General features: G+C 31.7%; 1 protein-coding gene across 7 annotated transcripts in view; it reads right to left on the minus strand.

Annotated features, from left to right (window-relative positions):
* Positions 1 to 21600, minus strand: part of LOC145276819 (uncharacterized) — a 694204-nt gene that overhangs the window by 572409 nt on the left and 100195 nt on the right. Inside the window, exon 1 of one of the 7 annotated variants that reach the window (XM_080128159.1) lies at positions 7625 to 7641. The exons of the other annotated variants lie outside the window; for them this stretch is intronic. The gene's annotated coding sequence lies outside the window, so the exon portion shown is untranslated. Of the gene's footprint in view, positions 1 to 7624; positions 7642 to 21600 lie in introns of those variants that run through there. 7 annotated transcript variants of the gene reach the window in all.

Raw genomic sequence — 21600 nt, forward strand, 5'->3', positions numbered from 1 at the left:
GAAAAAAATACCCTAAAAGTTTCCCATACGAATTCGTCTGATATTTAAAGCGGCGGATTTTATTTTTGCTACGTAAAAACGCATACAAATAAAAAAAAGGTTAAACAAATGTTATTTCGCTGGGTTGTTTCTAGTAAGACTAGAAATATAGCGTTCAACAAATTAAGTTAGAAAAAGACTTATAAACAAAAGAATTGCGAAAGAAAACTTCGTTGTTTTTTTTGTTTTGTGTTTTTTACTAAGGAGTATTTCTTTAATACAAGCGTAAGTTGCAAACTGAATTCGTATAATGGATGCTAAATTCAAAGATTCACTGTTGGAAGTGTTCTAATTCTAGGCAGAGCAAAATCTCGCGTTGCAAAAGCAGCAAATTCAACAACAAATAGGCAACATGGTCTACCGGATTAAGGGACCAGACTTCGTGCACAAACGTTACACTAACAAAATTCGGAAAAGATACTCGAACTGTGAGGTGACCAGATCGTCTGAGTAGGACATTATGGACACAGTGTTTGATACTTTTCAGGTGCCCATACCAGAGACAGCGCCGGAGAACAGAAGATCAAACAGAAAACAGAAATCGACAGAATTGATTAGGGTGAACCCAAAACAAAAGCGTTATTAATCCCAAACGGGATATTTTCAAAAGTGGGGGGGTTATACCCGCAATCTTTGAACAGAGGAATTTACACCAATTAGCACTATAAATAACGCTAGTAATTTCAACACCGGGGATAGAGATGCGACTACATTAAACAACTAGCCGAGTGCCCAGCAGATATACACGCTTTCCTATCTTTGTACATCATTGTGAATACACTTGTTCCTTAACCGAACCTCGACTTGATTGTTCTTATTTTCACTGTTGTTCCACGACACAAAAATAAGCATCATTACCCAGCCTTTCTCAGTATTTTGGGGATCTCAATCTCCCCACAATGGGGAGATATATCCCGAATTGAGGCGATAACACCACATATATAATAGTTTTGTTATTTTCTATAGCCACATGTTAATTTTCATAAAATTTTAATTAAGATGAAATTTATTGGAAATTATCCAATTCCTCCTAGAAAGAAACATGTCGACGGGCAGTTGGCTCTTTTCATTCTATGTAAATAGGAGCTAATTATTTATTTTTTATTAAAAAAGCGACATCTCATGAAAGTTGATTATATAAAACATGCTACGTGATAGATGTGAATTTTATTCATGTAGAGTTGAATGCGTAACTTGAAGCTAAATCATTGAAAAAAGTAAATATAAAAAGCACTCGACTATATAATACCACTATTTCGAAGAATTATCAAGGAGAGTAGAACATGTACAAGCATTTAAAATAGTGATACTATAATAGACCGAGAAATTAAATGTCGGTAGGTTACCATATAGAAATCAAGACATAGTTGTATTATCTACAAGGCACCAGATATCGTAACATTTAGTATATATGAAATAAGTTTAATACTTAACTGTTAAGGTGCACTATTGTCATTTCTCATATTTTTTTATTAAAAATATATAAATACAACCGACGGTTAAATTTGTTTGTAAATATCTCATTCCGTTGTCAGTAAATCAACATATTTATGTTCGTGCAACATAATTAATTAACGAATGTTATTAATATATAACTGTTTACATTGAAATAATATAACTGATTTAAGTATAATACGAATTTAATTGAAAGGATATACTTAATTGTTTAATTAAACTTGGTCAAATTTTGTCTTTTTTGTTCTATTACTTATAACAAATTCACATTATTTTATTTAAAATATGTTCTGCTGCTAAATACGTTTATTTCTCCACTGTTGTAGTTTTTGAATATGTAATAAGCAATTTCATTTTTTCTCGACTGAGCTTCAATCTATGTCTCCCTCGCCAAACTTTCACAAGAAACACTCGTTTAGCTAAAAAAAACTATCAATAATCCCCCACTCTTTACCTAAACGTAGCTTCCATGAACAAAGTTTCTTTCTTAGAACTCCACGACTGTTTCCCTGCTTTCCAGCTTACTACGATATGGTTGTCTTCAAGTCCAATGTAAACAAACTCTTGATAAGCTGTTCCCCTTAAGTTAACAAATTTACTGAATTTCCATTACTAATAATAACTATATTGTCCAATTAACTACTGTACATTTTTTAACCCTTCGTGGACCCTGGGCCTTGATAAATGGGGGTGCCTATGTAATATATATATATATATATATATATATATATATATATATATATATATATATATATATATATATTAAGTGCATTTTTAAAACTATATATGCTATTTCAATCATATACTTTAAGAATTTATAAGGTTGCTTGTTCCAGTAACCATATTTAATGATAAAATAGGTCTGCCTCTAAACACTCAATGATTTTTTGATGAGAGAACAGCGTAAAATATACTCGACACTATTAGCGGCATCGATGCTATTAAGCTTACATTGTTGCCATTTGTGATACTTTCTACTGAGAAACTGGCCTGTTTTTTTTATTTACGTTGTTAGAAATGCTGTATATTATATGCTACTCATTTCTACTATGTCTGTAGATTCTTAAGATATTTTCTGTTTCCCGTGTACTGTGCACATCGTTCATTGAAGTGTAGTTAATTCGGAGGTGCCTTCGATAAGGTTCTAAACATTTTTTTACATTGTCGTAAACTCATGTTATTGCTATATATCTTATGAGATGACTGACTGATTATTTATGATTTCATGTGCTAATTAACAGCTACAACAGGAACTGGAATACATTTTACTAAAGCCCGATTGTCACGGCTAGTTGATTTCAAAAATGCAATCTGGATGTGAGCACACTGTAGAAGAACAATATGCAATAAAATTCGGTTTAAACTCGGAAAAAAATGCGACAGAAACGAATTGAATGCTTCAGACTGCCTTTGGACCATCTTGCATACATCGAACATCAGTTTCAAGTGACATAGGAAAATCAGGGAAGACATGGAGTCTGTGAGGTATGATCAGTGTGGAAGTAGTAAAAAGTCATGATTGGCCAAATAAAAAGTGTTATTGATAAGAACTGTCGTATGCCTATAGAGGTAATACGTGTACAGTTTGATATCAATGTAGGAACTGAACACACTATTATTCGCGAGGAATTGAAGAAGCGGAAGATATGCGTGAAGATACCAATAAACATATGCATTCTTGTCACAGACTATTTGACCAATATGGGCATCAAGACAATTTCCCACCCTCTCTGTTGTCCAGATAGCTTTTGGTTATTACCTAAGCTTATGGTAAACTTTAGAGTTTAGAATAAACTAAATAGATAAAATAAGCTTTGACGAGCGTTATTGGCACGCTCACACAAGAGGACTTCTAGGTGGTCTTCCAGAAGTTGTTACCGTACTAAAAGTGCAAAGCAACCGGAGAAGACTACTTCGAAAGGAAATAGTTTCATGTACGTACTATCAATAAAATTGCCAATACGAAAAATGTCTGATAACTTATCGAATGCGTCTGATATTTCTCAGTCTCCTAGGTAGATATTCAATAATTTTAATTGGCTTATTGCATCGACTGTTATGCCTGAATCTCGTAGGAATTCGAAATATATTTAGGAATATCTAACTGTAGCAATGCCACAAGTTTGCAGAAAATTTACAAATAACTCGTTACATGAATATATAAAACGAGTTTGAATGAAAATTAGCTGATAAGAATTTATTTGGAGTTACGAGTTACATGACTCATAAATATTTCCTATCATTCGTGAACACTAGAAAAGCTTTATAATATGAGATATGCTGAATGTTATTGCCAGAAGCCGGGTTTGATTAACTAGAGACAAATGTGGCGATAAGTCAGGCGCTGTAAATAAAATTCGAGAAAAAAGCGAAAACAGGGCATGTCCACAAACTCCAAATGAAATTTAAAAAAAACATAGAAGAAATGTATCACGAAAAGAAAGATTACTTTATCAATATTTGTTTTGTCTTATTAGATTTGAGTATATATTATCAACTGAAAAATCTTATTAATTCCTCTAATAACAGAAAATTACAGATCTTATTTCTATTAATCCAAAACTTGTAGTTAAATAAAATTCATTTTACCCAGAGAAATACGTTACTTTTAATGTGTAATAGTACTATTTCAATATATATATATATATATATATATATATATATATATATATATATACATATATATATGACTTTTTAATATATACTAAGGAATAAAAACAGATTGTGTTCATTACAGTATTTGATACAAAGTATAATCATTTAGAATATTGCATGTAGAGCAAAATACATTCATAATGAAATAGGTTTAAGCAGTGATAATCTCATCGAGAGTAAAATTGTTGGTGTCACTGTTTTACTACGGTTATCTAATACACTTAGTATTACCCAAAAGCCCAAGGAAAATGAGCGAAATTATAGTTAACTCCTTACATGTATTATTTTTAGTAAATGACGAAAGTTTATTTTATGTGCACTATATGATTCGTCATTGTAAGTTTTTATTGTTTTTTTATTAAACATGGTATTTTATCCTCCATTAATGTTAAAGTTAATCTAGTATATGTTTTTGTCTTTTATATGTTTTTAATAATGTTTTAGTTGAAGTACACATTGTATTCATTAATAGAAAAGCTATGCGTTTCCTGTTAATGGCATTATATAATATATTTGTTCCTCGTGATAATATTTTTCCTTATTATTTTCGTTTGTAGATGAGAGTATTTAACATAACACAATCGTCTATGTCATTTCCCTCTCCATCGGATGACCGTGTATCTTATGGTCATTAATCATCGTACGAACATACCAGCGAGACTTGAGGGAGTGTATATGTGCTTGTATTTGAACACAATTTTATTGTTTCTACATTATGAGATTCTACAATAATTCGTATGACAAATATTCTAAATGTCAATAAATTGCTTTCACACACTCACTTGTTTTTTTTTTTCAGAAAGGGTTGAGCATTTATTTTAAATATGCCTTTTATTAACAAGAGAACATAAAATGACAAAGGAGGTAACGAGTTTGATCATGATAGTCAACCTCTATGATTGTAAATTCTTTTTTTTTTATTTTATATTATAATTGTTATACTTAGAACTGATTGGCAGTGCATGTAATAGTTACAGGATACAAAAGTTTTCCACAACCATTAAGATTCCCTTAATTCCTCTTTTTTGAACTATTACTATTCACAAAAAACCAAACCGATATAAATGGTGATGAAATATCGATAAGGGGTGTATGTCTCTGTGGGTATATAGCAGCACAAGAACGTGAATAGAATTCAGGACGTACAAGATTAAAATTTGTACTAAGATTTACTATTTAATCATAAAGCCAAAATAAGTAAGTAAAACAGAAACTAGCAAATATGATTTGATAAAGCCCTACTGAAACGTAAATATTACGCATCATCAAGAAGATATCTTGTGTAACAGAACTGAACATTAATAAATGTTTAATGTGTTTCTTTAAATAAGATTTGTAACTATCATATTTTGCTTTCTTAAATTACAGAGACAAAGTCTCGCCGATTCCTGCTATCTTATAATTTCGATGCCATACTCTTCATGCAACCGTAATATTCTTATTTATCCTATATTACACATCAACATTATGTTTTTACAAATAATCGAATTCAAATTAAAGGAATAACTGTAACGGCCAGTATAATATTTTTTGTGTTTCCACAAAACTTTGGCACGAAAATAAATAACTTTTCTATTAAATTCAGCCTATTGCCTTAATTTCTTTCGTAGTTTATGTAAAGATTTACATGTTTCCATTCTGCTCTCAAAGTTTCATTCTAATATACAGAGAATAAAATCGCAAATGTTTCTATTCTGTTTTCTTAACTAAAAAAAAATAACTACAAATATAATTCAAAATCTCAAGATTAATAAAGACCACACATGCACATATGCGTGTAAAGTATAATATAAATAATATATATATGTAAAGTATATTGTACATACACATTTAAAGTTTATTATATATATATTTATATATATATATATATATATATATATATATACATATATATCTGAATTCGTACAGATTTCTTCAGAGATGTATTAATTAAAATGTTCGAACCAATAAACAACTAATTAAATCGAACGCACATGCTAAACCTGGATTTGCAAATAAATAAATTTGTCTTTTATTAATCAATTAGCAACATTTTAAGTTGAGTATAAAGTTCATGCGGAATTTTTAAATTTTTTTTCGAATGATGTATTTTCAAATAAGTTTACGTGATAACTTTATATTATATATCATTTTTACAAGTGCTTCAACTTTTTCTAATCGATTTAATTGCAATTGTTTGCAAACAATTATGTATTCTGTTCAAAATGTTAATACGAGGTGGAAACGAAGCAAATTCGCACAATTTAATTCAATTTCAAGCTACTGAAACAGCTCGAAATATCAATGAAGACTTTAGCTAAGGAACCACTTCTGAACACGGAGCACAGTGGTGGTTTAAGAAATTTCGTGGTAGCGACAAGAGTCTTAGTGCGTATGAGTGTAGTGGTCAGCCATCGGCGACAACGATCAAATAAGAGCCTTACTGAAAGTCAATCCACGCACAACTGTTTGTAAAATTGTTTCTAAATTAGCCGTTAAGTATTCGAAAATTTCCAACCGCTTGAGAGAGATTGTTAATAAAAAAAAAATAATTGGTTGCCTCACGATTCAACAATAACCAACACAAACGCTGTAATAAAGTGTCACCTTTCTTTCTTTTACGCAACAAGAACGACCTGTTCTTCGACCAACGTGGAATTTTCGATAGAAAAGTGGATTTTTTACAACTAGCGACGCTCTGCGCAGTGATTAGGCACCGAAGAAGCTCCACTACACGTCCTGAAACCAGGGTTGCACTAGGTGTGTCAGAAACTCTGTGAAAAATATTAAATCATTCCACCCCTGTCTTTCCAAGCTTATAACTACTCAGAAAATAATTCAACCCCTATTTTTTCCAATTAAAGGAACAAGGACCAAGGTTTCATTTAAAAAAACAAAACAAAACAAAAAACAACGTATTTTTTTTAAAAAAAGGGTTTAAACTTCGGACTTTACAGGTAAATTTCTAAAAAGAAATGCTACTATTTAGTTTTAAATTTGAATATATTATTTATTGATCTTTTATCTTCAATTTGTGATATATAACACTTTGGTGGGTAAATTAACTATTTACTTTTAAATAGACATTTCAAATGGGGGGGTCAATTTTTAAAAAAAAACGTTTGTCTAAAATATTATATTCGGTTTATTGGAAAGAGCATAAAATTTCACATTGACCCTGAAAATATCGTAAAAATAGAACCAATAGAAAATTTTGATAGATTTTTAAAGTTTAAAAATTGAAAAATACTGAGCTCGTAAAATTCAATTAATTTCATTGCTGTTTTTTGAAAAAAAATATTTCTATTACTTTTTCTACAACTTTAGTAGTTTATTTTGGAAGTATAATCCATAAAGAAAATAAACAACCCACTTTTAAAAGAGAAATTACGAGTTTTTTTTTTATATTTTGTTCGCAGTTTCGTGTTAGGGGTTCAAAAATTCCTACAAAAATTCTGATACACCTAGGGTGGCACTAAAAGAAGGTCATACTCACTGTTTTGTGGTGTCATCCATTGCAGTATTTGGAAAGCAAACAAAAAATGATGGCAGAAAAGTACTGAAAATCAATAGATGAAATTAATGAGAAACTTCAACAGCAACACCCAGCATTATTCGGCTTAAATAGCCCAATTCTTCTTTACGATAATTCCCGACGCATGCTGCTAAATCTATCCTGAATGAGTTGAACTGATTTGGCTATGAAACTTTGTTTCATCTGCCATACTTTCCAGATCTCTTACCTACCGACTAATATTTTTCAATCATCTTTTTCTGCGTGAGAAATGCTTCAAAAGACTAAGCGACATCAAAAATGCCTTAAGCGTCTTAAGCTCCATCAGAAGGTAAGACTTTTACATTACTAGCATAAATAACCGGTTTTTCCGTTGTCAACAATATGATTTTAATAATAGTTACTTAGATCAATAATTTCTCGTTTGAAACGAGATATATTTATCTGAATTTAAAAGTTAAAAACATCAACCTGATAAATTAAATATTGTGATATTAACGTTTGTTTCATAATTTAATATAAGCGCACACTAATTGAATGTCCTACATCTAATAAATCGTTGAATATCATGTTTCATTTTGGTTGTTTTAAAATATATATGTTCCATCGAAAAACAGTTTCAAAATAATGTTTACATATGAGTTAAGTGAACAAGCAATTTACAGAAATTTGCAGCACATTAGCTAAGAGCTATGAATTGCGAATCAGCCTCAAATATAAAAATCGCGAAAACGACACGCGCTCATCAACTTGTGTAAAAATTGTTAATTCTACTTCTACTCGACTCCGAAGTATTTCAAAACGCCTCAATTGATTGTAGTGAAACTGTGACCTGAGGTTTTACTGGCGATATAATCCATATTCATGATCAAATAATAATTTCCCGCGGAGGTTAATGGTCCGATAGTTTTTATTTACGCGTTTTTATGTATAATTTCAACAGATATCTTTAACTACAAAATCGCGTAAAAATATATTTGATTAATTATATCGCAAGAATAAAAAGTAGTCGTGTATGTTTAAAGCGTCTGGAGAATAGTAATTTATCTAAGCTGCGGTAGCTGATATTGCACGTAGACCTCTTTAGTTTTCTTGTTTTATTTATTAAGCCGGAAATATCGCGCGGTCGCCAAATACGCAGATGAAAAAATATCAAGTAATGAAAGCATCCTAGACTGAAAAACATACAGAATAAATAACACGATTATTATTATTATTATTATTATTATTATTATTATTATTATTATTATTATTATTATTATTATTATAATAATAATAATAATAATTATAATAATTATAATAATTATAGTAATAATAATAATAATTATAATAATGATGATAATAATAATAATAATAATAATAATAATAATAATAATAATAATAATAATAATAATTAAAATAAATATAATAATAATAGGAAGAAAGCTGAAAAGGATAGGAATGATGAAGAAAATCAAAAACATTCCTATAAAAGTTGAAGAATTAGGAACAATTCCGAATTCTTTGAAAAAAAGAATGGGAGAAATTGAAATCAGAGGAATGGCAGCAAAGACAAAACGAACATCACTCATGAAAACAGCTGAAATATAAAAGAAACTCCTTGAATGCGGAAACTCATACACAGGGACCAAATATGCGGGCCAAACAAACAGCTGAAAAGGCAAAACATGAAGAAGCGTTACATGGAACCAAGAACAATGAAGCTGTGTATCTATAAGTTCTCTATCTTCTTCCCCACGCTTTACTATTGCCCAATCACCCTCCGCCAAAAGTGATGCCAAATTGTCTAGAGGGGTCAAGGGGATGGAAAGACTAAGTAGAAATCGCTGAGCGGACCTCCGCTGGACAAGTGCAAAGAGAACTGGAACCTTGGAGATGCGTATTTCCATTGAAATTCCAGTGAAGACCAATGGTTGATGCGAGCGAGAAATCAATAGTAAACGGGTGTTGCGATATCACAAATCCATTTGCGAATACTATCGAAGGGGGTTGAGAGTACTAGAAATCTGGGGAGACTGGTTGTGATTCAGGTTCCAGGAATACCATTGGTTTATTTCAAAGAGGGATCTTTAATCTTTTTTTAGTGAAAGTTCGTTGTTACTCAATAATAAAAATAATAATCAATAGCACAACATGGGATTATTCTGAAAGGGAACGCGATTTTTTGTACGCGAACAATGCTAAACATCATTATGCAAGAAATCTTATTATAAATTTTCCTAATGTCTATCTGTCTGTGGTGTGTGTGTGTGTGTGTGTGTGTGTGTGACGCGGTTTATCTCAGCCTACAGGCAATCCACTCAGGCAAGTTAGGTACCGAAATGAAGCTTATGACCCAGCGGATCATTTAGTGATATTTATATCCATGTTTGGTGAATGAAAATGCAAAAAAAAAACTGCAAAAAGCTGCAAAAAATAACGATTTACTAAACAACGTTTATTTACTTGATATTTTCCCGGTATTCACCGGAAGATATTATCTCCCTTAGTAAGTTCGATTTACTATGTGTATGTGTGTGAGGCGGTTTATATCAGCGTACCCGCCACCCACCCAGGCAAGTGAGGTATCGAAATGAAGCTTATGACCCAACGAATGTTTTAATGATATTTATATCCATGTTTGGTGTATGGAAATGCAAAAAAAATGTTAAAAAATGCAAAAAATAACGATTTCCAGTTTTATTTACTGGATATTTTTCCAGTACAAGGACTCAAGTTTTCCCAGCTGGGCAAACCTGGGTTCTTGTATGATTAAATGTGTAAAAGGCTGATAATTATTTTTTCACAAAATTAGGTGTTTACTATTTGTATTTGTATTTAATACTGGCATGTTCATATACAAGTCATTAATTGAGTAATGTAGTCATTTTTGTGAGTGTTCATGTTTCCATACGCCAGTATCATTTTTGTCTGTTATGTATATATATATATATATATATATATATATATATATATATATATATATATATATATATATATATATTTATATATACTAGCCCGACATTGCCTTATTGTAAAATTAATTTAAATATATTTAAATTCATAAAGATTTTAGCATTTATTATTTTAGAGTCATTTTTTATGTATTAGTATATTCTATGTAATAAAATATATTGAGTTTAAAAGTTATAAAACATCTGCCTCAGAGGCCCTCACCTTGAATTGAAACCAAAAGATGTAGCACTAGGGGCCTATTCGTTTTCATCTGATATAACGCCAGATGTATGTATATTTTTTTTTAATTTACTGATTTACACATATAAATGTATATTTGGGCATGCGTAAAAGAATAGTTTAAGTGCAGTTACGATTGCAAATTTTTAACATTTCATAGTTATTACAGAGTTTATCAAAAAAAGAAAAAAAACTTTGCATTTGTTCCTAGGACAACATTCTCTATATTTCAGTTTTCAAGTTTGGCATACCAAAACTCCACAGTATAGTTTTGTTGATACAAGTTCAGAGAGAGAAAGGCTATGTATACACACATAAACCCCCACCCATATATATATATATATATATATATATATATATATATACTTTCATTTTTTTTTTTACATAAGCAGTATGTTTCGGTCTCCTAGTATTAAGTAACTACATACCTCTTAAGGTAACAACGCTTATATACAAAAGCGAAATTCATAATCAAAACGAAAATCAACTTTCAACAAAAGAAAGTTTTTACTAATAAAAAGTTAAGCTGTTGATTATGTGTGGATTTTTTATGTTGGGGTTTGGGAAAAAAGCAGGTAGGATTTGGGGTTGGAAGGTGAGTTTAGGGGCCAAAGCGAATATCAATGTCATCTGCAACAAGTGTTCGCTCTGTCTGCCCGCTGCCCCTCTTAACACTTATATATGTATTTTTTATTCTTTATTTATTATTTTTTCTTAGTATTTTATGTCTTTTTTCGAAAAGGTTAAGATTCACCCAGATTTATTGACCATTCCTTGGACTTCTAAGGATCGGTTTAAGAAGGAGTGAAGGGGAATGGGAGTAGGAGACGTAAGAAAAGAAAGAGGGGAAGAGACACAGAAGGATGGTATATTAAGCACCAGTGTCGACGGCTTGGGATTTGAAAGTGATTGGTTTATTACATTACTGATTGGTTGTAACATTCAACTTCATTTCTGGCTTGAAAAATCAGAGGTCGACTCTTTAGATAGTTGACCACGTGACTGAGTTTAGGTTAACCAATTGCATTTCTCCCTTTCTTTTCCTGGCTCTTAGAGTAATTACATTTTCACGTAGCTCATATATGTCGTCAGCTTTTCTCTTGTGAGTTAACAGAAGGAACACGCGCTTCTCGGCTAGAGGGTCGAATCAGACGCGTGTGCAAATAATCCAGCATGGTTATCATTGCAAACCGACTTCAATACATTGCATACACAAACTGCTCTAATGATTTGTTTAGATCCACACACATGAACGTATTCCAAGCCAGTTCTTTTTTCTTTTTAAATTTATTAAATAAGGTTATCAATAAAGTTGTTTTATAATGTTAGATTAAGAGTAGTGTGTACTTATTCTACATCTATATAACACTCCATAGAATCTGTAAATGAAATGCTCACAAGTAAACACGGAAAATTAGTACACATTTACAGCACTCTCGTTGTCTATCTTCTTTCATCTTAAACTTTTTCTGTATTTATATATCTATATATTCCATCCTCTCGATTTATAGCTCTCAGTCCGTAACCCTCACACCATCACTTTAACCTCTCTTATCGTCTAGTTCTTGATAAAACCCTCCCCCCTCTCTCGCTCTCTCTCGTTTTCGATGTCTCTCACCATCACCCTCACTTTGGCTTAAATTGATAAATTAAGAGTAATACATATTTTATTCAATAAACTATTCTGTGTATATTAATTTACAAGTGAACACAAACATCTATAAACCATTTATTTTTTTCAGAATGAAATTACCTTGTTTTATTATTCTATCTTATTTTTCTAAAAAAACAATTCACTTTCAGTTTATTTTCATGTACTGAATGCAGAAAGATAGAAAGAGGGATACATAAAATCGAATACCATCACACCCAAAATATTATTAATAAGAGTAGTAAACAAATAGCTAAGTGGAAAAGTAAAATTAGTTTTTGTTGCATAACATTGTTAATATTACTTTTAAACATGACATTTCGTCATTCACTTTAAATATCCGGGCAACTGTGAGATACGTGTAGTCTAGTAACAAATAACTTGCACTTATTTTCTTCTTAACATTTTATTACCATATATATAAAATAGGAGCACTGTTCTGACATTTAACAGTGTTCCTTATGTCTGGATCAAATATCAAGCAATACACTCGTGGACATTTGCAAAAAATGTAACATTTATTATTACATTATGTCGTCAGTTATGGAACGCGCAGAATATTTTCGAATCACAGTGGTTTGTAAGTGTAAAAAAGTTTTTAATTAATTAGTAGCAAACAGCAGCGTAGGTCTGTAAGAGATTAGCAAAGGAATAATTAATTCCCATCTGTAGATTGTTCTTAATTTTACTTCAGTTGCATTTGAAAGCATCTTTAGTCGCATTAATTACGGATAAAATATTGACTCTGAATAGGGCAATGCCCAGATATGGGTAGTCTTGTTAAAAATAAGTCGTACGTATTCTCAACATAATATTCTATTGCGATATCTACAGAACGTTTATGAGGATTTTTCTAACATGAAAAAATGTTCCTATTGTCTTGATTAAAAATAAACAGTTTTTAGAGTTTTCTGTTCTTCATTACATAAATGTCAACAATCTTGAAATTGCTTTCCTATTGTTGTATATTTTACTGAAAAGTTCATTTGATTAATTATTGTAGACAAATAAAAAATTAAGAAAAATCGGGTACATCATAAACTGGTTTCCGCGTCAAAGTACGATTATATGACCTTATTCCCACGTTAAGTATTTTTTCTATCAATAAAATATTCATCACTTTTCTACAGTTTGATAGCGTTTTCGATGTACTGATATGGTTGGAGTTGACGGATATTTCTGAATATATAGATGTTTAGGTTGTAAATCCCGAGTTGCACACACACATATATATATATATATATATATATATATATTTATATGTATATATATATATATATATATGTAACAGTATGTATATATAAATTTATATGCATTCCAGATATTGCTACAATGATATATATATATATATATATATATATATGTGTGTGTGTGTGTGTATGTGTGCGTGCGTGTGTATACATTACCAGCCTTCTGATCAAAGGAAATCTTAGCTGAGCATAAACATGAATATGATAGATTTTACTATGTAGTAACAGGACAAAATATGTCATGGGAAAAGAGACAATTGCATCTGAATATGGACAGAAAAAGATAGCAAAATTAAAGACAACACGAATATCAAAATTGTTAACCGTCTGTATGGTTCTATGACAATACAAGCTCTAATAGGAAAATGACAAGTTTTCCAGTGTAAAATAGTTAAAAGTGAACTATTATCATTTTGCCGTGGAAAGGAAAATGTTACACTTCACTCACTTCCATCCCAGTATTGCATAATCTGTTTACGGGGCAAACTACCCTGAACTTTTGCCAATGATTAGGGGTTATAACACGTTTTTTTATCATAACCAGCTTAGCTCTCAAAATAGATCGGGCAAGGGTTGGAGTGTTTCCAGAAGGTCAAATCTATCATCAAATTAGACCACTGTTGCTCCGTGAAAGCTTAAGAGCTAGATATATTCAGATACATATACCTTTTAGATAAGACTGAGAGGAGTGCATCACCTTTGTAATTCTCAGGTGTAAAAAGGAATTAAAAGACAATTAAATTAAAATAACCATTATATAAATATATTAAGTCAGCATTAGATCAACAAGACACAAAAATATTAATGAGAGGAAAATTGTAATTCTTAAAAATAACTGTCTTCAGGGAAAACGTATACGGCGTTTTACCGCACTAACTATTGATGTAGTTACTATTTCAACGTCAAATTAGTCTACATAAACATATTGTTATTCGGTTACAACCTGTTCTGGAGAGAGTTTCAGAGTTACATCGACCTACTTATTCTTTTATGCATCCTCTAGTTTTCATTTGGAACACATGCCTTCCACATATATTTGCAAGGGCGAAATAAAAGCAAAACCAAGCAATTGTAGTTTCACTCTTTCCATATTATGCTCAGAGAAGAATTTGATTTCTTGCATCGAAAGTAACAATTCTTGATAGACGCATACTACAATATAGGGAGAGAATGATTACAGTTTTGGAGAATAGAAGAGCAAATTCCAATTTCTGAATATAACATTTGCGTAATAGTTCACTTCGTTGTGACGGAGAGCAAAATCTCTTTGGTTGTCGAATTGTGTTTCCTTAATAGCGGTCTTCAGTACTATCCTGAGAAAAGGTTAAATGCAATTACATTTGTTAGCTATTCGGGACGAGCGGATTCTAGTGTAACTATGGCATTTAATCTAAACTATCCAGATATTTTACAAACTTTGGCGGCTAAACAAAAATGTCATGATCTATTACATAGTAATACAAGAGTGTTCAGATAAATTGTTAAACAAATAATGGAAATACTTGGTAGTTTGCAAACATGGTTAGATACCATGGAGTACCTGTAAAGCAATTTACTCATGAACACTAACTTTCTGGATAATTTCTGAGCATAAACACAAAGCAGCAGGTGGTCTCTCTCTACCGTGTAAAAGCCAACTCCTCAGAAGGTGAGCTCTCTTTACGTACTAACACCTGAGATTATCATGTATCTGTACAAGGGCGCTTGTCCTCTATGCATTGATTATTGTTCACATATCTGGGCTGGTGCATTTGCTACTAGTTTCACGCTGCTACACAGGGGTAAGCACAGTCGTAAACCTTATGTAGTTTGATATGCATTAATTTGCATATCGATGCAATTTCGCTTCCCCAAAAGAAAACCACTATAAAAGTATAATGTCCATAAGAAAGGGGAGTCGGGTTCTTGGATCCTAACTGAGTAGGTTGAGCCGTAGATAATAGTAGGGACGCTGAGAAACATTTATTTTATATCACTAGCAATTTCCGCTTTCCTGTTGTAGATTTTGGATGCAAATTGATTGTACATGTGACTTAATAAATTTTATCTCATATAATTGGAATATCGTGTAATGAAATTTGATTACCGGTCTCAAACGAGCGCAACTGATATAACAATCTCTATCCTTAACAGGAAATAACTGCAATCTAATTTAATAGTTTTCTCATAACATTTGTAACATTTTAAATGTAATTATACAGGCTATTTCGGCTTTGATAAGCAGTAACTTAAAAATGGACAGCTTTGACAATACATATATCGAATCTGTCCATTTTTAAGTTTTAATACATGTGTTTTTTCTTTCGTTTTTTTAAACAAGTATTAAACATTATTTGAAGATTGATTATTTTAATTATTTTGATTATTCCGATTACTGTTCTCAACTTAAGTGCTGTTCGAGCGAGGAATCGTTGCCTAACGAATAAAAAAACAAGGAATAATCATTTCTAAAGTTATATTTATGAATCATAGGATGATATTGTAGAATATGTATATCAATACAGCTTCACTGCCATCAGGAAAACGCTATAAAAAGACTAAATTCGAAAGGGCAGGGATGTCGAGTTCTTCCACCTGAACTGAGTAGGTTGGACCGTAGAAAGTAGTATGAGCCCTGAGAATTACATTTTTTCATTACATCTAATAGCTCACGTTCTCTAATCTGAATTCCAACTTCTGTCTCATTGTCGAGATGTGGCATCCTTGTGGCTGTTTTTCAAGAATTTAAATTGCAAGTCCTCTGACAGACTTACAGCACTAGTACCCCTTAGGTTACAATATCCTTGACGAACCCGACAAACAGCTAAATCTAATATCTCGCTGCCACACTCCCTAAATTGTATCCCTAAATTGAATCTGGTCCCAACTATAAGCATGTCATAAATAAGTTGATCCGTGTCTTGTCTGAGACGAAAAAAGAGTAAAAACATAAATAAAATTAAATTCTTCTAAAGAGGAAACAAAACAGCTCCATGATCCGGTCAGGAAATACATGATCCCTGGCCTATTTTATACCTAAAATGAAGACTGCCCATGTATGATAGACAAAAAAATTCTAAAAATTTATTTTATCTTCCATACAAGCTACTGAACAGGGAAACGATTCCTATCCTAAATATACAAGAAGGAGGCCGACAAATAGAGATAAGATTCGTATAGTACAGATGACAAATTGTTCACCAAGTTGAGTCAAAATATCCACAATCAACAGATAGTGCTTACAATACATATTTGCTTCGACAGTTCAGCTGCAATATAATTAGGAAAATTTGCCCATTAATTAATTCAATAAAATATTGCATCTAATATATATCAAAAGGTGTCAAATCGAGCATTTTTGAATTACTATATGTTGTATGAATCAGTGGTAAAGAATCACGGGTGGTTAATGATATCAGCCAATATATGTACAGGAGATACGTTTCATCAGTAGAGGCAACCTAGCGAATTATTGGGCATCCTACATATGAGCATTTACCGACAACTGTGTGTATGGTAGTTCACGTTGGAAATGTGCAAAAAGTGTACTTTGATAACGATAATTCAGTAGATGTTGCCTTTGTCCTTCCCTACAATTTTGATAGATTTTTACCATCGCTGCATGATGCTTTTGCAAAGACAGTGAGGTGAATTTCCACACCATTATATTTCGTATAACTGTGCAAAGAAGGGGGATCGTCGACATCGAGAGATTTTGATGGATGTACTTAATAAGTATGAAATGGTTATAAATGCTCAGGTCATTGGTAGGATTTGCACACTAGACGCAAAAGCTGGAGAGTGATATCTTAGAGACTTCTCTTAAACAAAGTAGCAAGACTAACTTCATTCTAAATCTAAAAGTTGTTAATGATAATCTATGCTCACAGAAGCTTGCAGATGGCTTTTATTTAGAATGATGACCATTTACAATTAGTCATGGAAATAGCAAATATTTCAGAATCACCTGCAAACATGAAATTTGCAATAATCTTAATGGCATAGCTACCGAGTAATCTAGCATAGCATTTGGAAAACTTAAAAGATGAATTGTAAGATGATTAAGTAAAACTACATGTAAGGTGTACAAATGATTCAGATGATTAAGTCGCTGATTTTATTTTTGATCAAGCTTATGCTAGTGGAAAACAAAGTCCTTATGATAGTAGAATATTTGTTGACAATATATTGCGTACCAACAGCAGTCAATATAGTAATGATCAGTATTGTACAGAGGTCAGAAAAACCAAACCCAGGAGAAACTGTCATGTATGGTTAATGAATAATATTAAAACAAAGGAGCAATGGAATGCTTATACAGATTTTTAGATGGTGATTGGTGAAGGAAAGATTCGTAAAAAACATAATGTCCTTTTATGCACATGAATGAATAGAGAACATATATTTACAAAACTTATTTAAGCAAAAATAAATCAGAGAAAACATTACGCTATTGCATAAATTGGAGTTGCAGCAACGCTATTGAAAGAGAGCATACGTTGTAACAGGAGTTTAATATAATACCTGTGTTTACATGTTCTCTTACTTGAATAGCTTGTAACGCTAAATAATACGAGACACGAAAGCAAGTATTGGTGACGGAGACTCAATGACTCATAATATTGTCTTTGAAGCTACTGATCGAACGTTACAGGATATTGTATGTTTCAAAATGTCAATGGATTGTATTTCAACTCTATAATCACTTGAGCTCTTTACAATTTCCCTATTATAGAAAAATTAAACAAGGGTAAACATTGTCAGAGCAAATTTAAAAGCAATCGATTATATCCTATTGAAAAAACGGTTTGAACAGCAAATATGAGGTCTTCATGTGTCTTCCAATAAATTCACTGTCTTTTATTTTTAATTTCAGTCTTATTTTTTACTCCCATAAACATAACATACACTTATGTAACAACAATGTACGGCACTCGTCTGCTTTCAATAAAATTCCAGCAATTTTCTCCCTTTCATTCTTTCATTTTGTCTGTTTCACTTGTTACTTCTCCTTTCGCAGTAGTCGCTGAAGCAACGTAGTTGCTATGGAAAACAGTTATAAAAATATCGTTCACCTCCTTACGTTTTTTTTACGATTGGGAACACCAGTAAATCCATCATAACTTTTGTTTTACTGAACGAAAATTGAGAAAAATTCAAAACAAAGCTGAGAAAGTGATCTATAAACTATAAAAATTGTTTGAAATTTGGTCGAAAAATGAGTGAACGATGAAGCTTTAAAGCAGTTCGAAATGACTAAAACTACCACTTAACCATATATTCAAACGCTACTGTTTGTACAATACACACACACACACACACGCACGCACACACACAGGCTCAGCATTTGCGAAGTGATATGCACATTACCATTAGCGTATGGAGCGATGCTCTTTGTATAAACAAATTGAGCTTTGGTAAGTTGGACAATGCCAAAACATTGTTAATTTACTGTCCACACACCGGCAGTCATATAGCGCAACGGTTAGAAGCTCCGGCTGTCGTTTGGGCGGTCGGGTTTCGATCCTGGCTTGAGGTAGTTGCTTGCCTAGCCGCACTGATGAGCTGAGAAACATTGGATTGACTATATATATATATGTATATATATATATTTCAATTTAATTTTCATATAAAAACGAGCATTTATAAAATACAAAAGAGTTGATTCCCATTTACGTGGATCAACTCTTTTGTATTTTACAAATATCTGATTCTATTCACGTAAATGTGAATCAACTTTCTCTCTATATATCTATATACTACGTATTTAAAAGAAGTACAAACTTCCACAATTACTATTTCGTATATTACATTAATGAAATTGTATTTTAATTATATGATCTACGTTACTAATGGTTTTACGCTATACATTGCTTTATATTTATGTCTGAAAATAGAAATTTAAGTTGTTTCACTATATTTTAGATTAACGAAAAAAGTATGATTGTGTTAGTTTTAATAAACGTAATACATTTTTAACAGATATTTTTTAATGTCTAAGCAATGAATATATATATACACCAAGGCGCGACACATGCTGGTTAATATACATGGTGAAATGATAAAATAACACTACACATTTATTTAAAATGTTTATGCAAACATCAATTCATTTAACTTGATTATGTAGTGCAGAAGATATCTATTCAATGTAGCCGCCTTCAGCCCTAATTACCGCCTCGATGCGAGTCCTGAACATGAAGCATGCCTTTTACACAAGCGCTGGCGGGAGCTCGGCGAATACCAGATGGATGGCAGCGATCACGCTGGTTTGATTGGTTATGTTCTCGACGTATAGCCAAATAAAGTGTTGTATAAACATATACAATTATAGAGAAATAAGGGATAAATCAAATTAGATTAATTAAACAGTTACATTAAATCTAGTTTAAATTTGTGGTTTTTGAAAAAATGACAAGATCAAACTTTCTTTTTGGCGCCATAGTGCCTCCGCTTATATTCCTAGATATAGTCTATATTACTTCATCTCGTTTCGTAAGGGGCGTTTTATTGTGGATGTATTTCTTATAGGGATGTTCACTTACAAAAAAAGTCGATAACCTTAATTTAAACGTAATATATGGATAAGTAATAACGGATATTGGAAATTTCAAGCGCGTTCTTGCAAGATAACAGGTTCGTGGACAGTTTGAACATTACATGCTGCGTAAAAGCGACTTTCGTGAGAACTGGATTGATTAGTAGTTATTTATAGTTAACATGAGCTGAAATAACTCATGAATACTTCCCATTTCTCGGAAATTCATTCAAAGCCAAATCATATTAAATACGTGTGTAGAATAAGCTAAGGGCGAAAGCAATTGCGTGTATACATCAAAAATTTCAATTTTCCATACAGTAAATGAGTATTAATTAAATGAGTGCAACGCGAACCCTAACCATCGAAATGAAGGATAAAATAATTGGCAACAATGACCTATTGCAAATCTCGTCGTGGTTTTATTTTCCGATTATATATATCTATAATATAAAAACAATATATATATATATATATATATATATATATATATATTTAGTAGAAATGGTAATTAATAAAAACCTAAAGAAAGTGCCCAATACTGTTGTAGAGAAAATATGCGTTTTATTTTTTATTACCGTTCTGGTAACTGAACAGAAAAAAATGTAACTGAACAGAAAATCACGGTAATAAAAAAATAAAACCTATATATATATATATATATATATATATATATTGTTTGGCGGATAACAAATTGTTATTATATCAGTTAAAATATTAAGACTGTTTTTTGTGTCCATGGTAAAGAGAAGGACGCAGAGAAAACATTCAATAGAGGTTAAAAAATAAATAAATAAATAAAGTGGTAGAGCCAGCCAATCGGAGTTCGTCCTCACGTTGCAAATCCGAATCGAGTTGTTTTGGTATAGGGAAAAAAATGTTAATGGGGAACGAATAAAATAAAATCAAACTATCGGAAAGGAAAATGTCGGGGAACGATTACATTAAATCTATCGTTATAATAATTATACAGTGGAGAGGAAATGCCTTAGACTAATCACGTCCAGGCCCAAAAGGCAATCTCTTTGCTTACAGAGCGAAATTCTCTTTAAACGAACGCGAATAGTCTTGAACACATCCAGATTAAATAATAGATGAGCGTGATAAAGAATAGAAGGAAAATTACTGCTTAAATCCATTGCATATCGCGAGTTTTAAGAAAATATGAATAGAATAACCATACGTATTACTGAAAATGTCCGTTTGTTGACAGATGCCATTTCTGATTTGGTTGGGTACATGTTGTTGGATGCGACCATCTAACATAAGGATGGTTCTGACAAGGTAGTTTTCACTGCAACTACATTTGAATTAATAAATGACATTATTCATATGATGAGGGATGGCAATAACGGTTTTGTCGAAA

This window comes from Euprymna scolopes, chromosome 5 (assembly GCF_053919585.1).
Source record: "Euprymna scolopes isolate OS-2025 chromosome 5, ASM5391958v1, whole genome shotgun sequence".
NCBI classification, from domain to species: Eukaryota; Metazoa; Mollusca; class Cephalopoda; order Sepiida; family Sepiolidae; genus Euprymna; species Euprymna scolopes.